Genomic DNA, 3,187 nt, shown 5'->3' with positions numbered 1-3,187 from the left:
TTAGACACTCAGTATCCGGCAGTTTGTGTTTGAGTTAAACCATCATTTGACTTAGGCAATGCATTTTACTACAGAGTAAATATACATGATGCATCATGTAGTGTTTGAGTTCAGCCTAAATTTCGACTTAGCTGATTTTAACTTAGAGTTCACTGTACCACGTGCCATAACTGTCACCTTTCTAGTGTGGATAATGCGTCGGCCTATGTTCGGAGTTGTTGGTTCTTTTCTGTAATTCTTGCATATATTCACTGGAAGAGCACTTGATCTGCAATAGCGCGATACCATACGGTTCCCCAATGGTTCACTTACTGCACTAAACGCTGAATAAACACGTAAAAGCAGACGGCACGCCCACAGTTCATCACTTCTCTGTGCAGCGCATAAACACAGTTCGGTCTTGGAGTGAATAGTGTAAAGCGGCTTGATATATCAAGTGCACATCTCTGGGTACTGAGTGCTTGACCTACTGAGATTGCTGTATCCTTCTAATACTGTGAATTTTGTGTTCCTAGTGCACAGCACACTGTGTTGAATTATCAGCGCACACTCCCTGTGATATGCTACTTCCTGTGATATGTTTTCATGTTAAAGGCAACATGAGTACACATAATGAACATACAAAAATAAAGAGATTGTGACGAGATGTGCTGTTTCTTGTCTTTATTAAAATAACTATTGGCACTGGGGAGGGCCCTGCTGGTCACTTGGTACAAGTTTTTCTCTCTCTCTCTCTCTGTATTGGCATCAGAGCGCAAGACCAGCCACACAGACTGGCTCCCTCTAACGTTTTTGATGGGTCAGCTCAGTTAACGAAATCAGTCAATGGCATTTCGGAAGCAGTCAAGTCAGTCGAGTCAACATTCTCGTTGCTTCTTCGAAAAATCCCTGGCCTCAAGTTGGTTATCACGCATACAATGTGCAAAATTTTGTCCATGTTTTTGGTCAGGTCATGTGGGATCCTTCTGTTCAGTATATCAAAAATACGTAGCCTTTGAATCACCCGTTCTACATGTATCCTCACAGAAGCTGTCTCGTACGTCGCATCCACCTCTGCTTCTGTAAATTGTGGTTTTGTAGCGAAGGGAGGCATCACCAGAGTTGCCTGTTGCTGGCCAACTCCTGTGCGTATGCCTGGAAAGCCTTTGTCGGCAAGTACGAGATCTCCTGGATCCAACTGTGGCAGGAGGCCAGACTCTACAGTGACGCTCGTGTCACTTGCCCTACCGCCAAACCCTGGCGAGACAAACGTCACGAGCCCATTAGGTGCAATTCCTATCAAATACTTCATTGTGTATCCCCCTTTGTAGTGCGAATACCACATATTCTGCGTTCTAACACCAGATGGGGTCTCTGATTTCAATTCTGTACAGTCGATGATAACTCTGCAATTTGGGTACAGGAGGCGAAAACTTGGGGGCATTGTTTGCTGTACCGCAGCTCTGCTGGGCCAAAATATCCATGATCTTGTTGCAGCACACAGCTGGAAGAGGACAGATTTGAATATCTTTGCAGCTGTTGTCCGGTGGATTCCGAAGAGTGCAGCTAAACATGAGAATGGTATGCCATGCTTTAACTTGATGAGGAATAGGAGGAGTTTGTCATGGATGTGCAGTTCTTGAGGTTTCCGGCCTTTGTCAAGAAGCAGGCTTTGTAGAACAGACAGAACCTGAGCAATGAGAGCTATTTTACTTGTATGGCTCAAACAACCACATATACAATGCATTTAGCCCAGTATTTATGAACCTGATTGTGCACCACCACATCACACTTACCATGAATGTCAACCCAGTCAAGTCCAGTAAGCGCTGCTCACAGACTTGTACCCTCCAAAGTATGGCTCCTTGAAGGCTGTGCCCGTACTTTTATTCTCCAACTGCGTTTGTTGGCACGCCGTGCCTCTTGTCACTGTTGCCACACTGCTAACTTGTGTGCCGACACTGTTACTGTCATGCTCACAGCAAAACACCACAACCCTCGAGGCCTCACTTAGCTCCTCAGTCATTGTGAAGGCCTGCTCAAGCGTTACATTCATAAAGACAACTATAGCACAGGGGAACTGAACGGAAAATATATATGTACAGCATACCTCCTTTCTTACTGGTTCATATTCCAACATGATATTGGTATCCTGCTCTTCATGACGGCACCCAGTGCCTTCGAATCCTTCGTGCTCGTTGTGAAGTTCAGATGGAGCAAGGTCAACATTTGGCATGTCCGCGTGCCTGCGCCGTTTCGATCTGCATTGCGTAAACGAAAAGAGAACTAATACTTCGAACTGCAACATTACCCACAAACTTTTACCAAGGCGCTCTACTGCACATGGGGGAAAAGAGGTGATAAGATAATACCTTTCGTAGCGATCAGTGTCACGAAGATTTCGTTTCCTGTAGATGTCGGGAAAGATTGAAGGATTGTAAGGAGGGTGCCTCTCCTCGTCTGACTTGGCGTTGTCAACGAAGTGCTTACTGCATACTCGTGAGTTCTTTGTGGGCACCCACACTCCGCCAGAAGCACTGTAAAACAGCTATGTCAGCATGAAAAGACAACAGAGGCGAGAAAAAGAGGTCTACTCACTTCTGTCGACGAACGAGCTGGATCCATGCAGCACGTCGCTGCTTCTCGTAACTCTTCCAGGGAAAGCAGTAAAATTTCACTCCCGGAGAGTTGCTGTAGGTAGCGTTGCATCCAACAACACAACAATTTACGTTGCTTGGCATTCCGGTCAGAAATTATACGCATGAAGAAGTGCAACAAACGTAGCGATCAAGCTATGGCGCAGATTCTTCTCCTACAACCTTCGGCAAGCTCTCCGCAGGGCGGCGCTTCCTCCGCGCCAAAACACGTTGGCTCGGTCCCTATGGCGTCGATGTAAAACGCAGCAGAACTGCTTTGCCGACCGTTTCAAAGACTGGTGTATAGGTATTTCCAAGATAAGCAGTACGAGCAGAAGTTCCAGTATGTGACACTTTTGAAGTAATATAACTGACTAGGGGTGAATACTCTTCGGAAGGGCCAGTCAGCCATGATGGTACAGGTAAACAACAGCGGGGCTTTTGTTTGGGCGCCTTCGTTTTAGAGCTATTTTGCCTGTTGCTTGGGCTATATTTTTCTCACGGTGTGCTTTACGTGTTCCTTCAAGTATCCCGCTTTCAACGTCCTCTCCGGAAGTCTCAGAAGCTTCGCA

The 3,187-nt window shown here is 46.1% G+C and overlaps 1 pseudogene; it reads right to left on the bottom strand.

Annotated features, from left to right (window-relative positions):
* Positions 1 to 805: 805 nt before the first annotated feature.
* LOC135384394 (uncharacterized) lies at positions 806 to 2,720 on the bottom strand (annotated as a pseudogene).
* Between the last annotated feature and the right edge of the window lie 467 nt (positions 2,721 to 3,187).

This window comes from Ornithodoros turicata, chromosome 2, assembly GCF_037126465.1.
Source record: "Ornithodoros turicata isolate Travis chromosome 2, ASM3712646v1, whole genome shotgun sequence".
Taxonomy (NCBI): domain Eukaryota; kingdom Metazoa; phylum Arthropoda; class Arachnida; order Ixodida; family Argasidae; genus Ornithodoros; species Ornithodoros turicata.
Note: the sequence above shows the minus strand (reverse complement) of the source record. Positions and strands in the feature narration are given on the sequence as shown.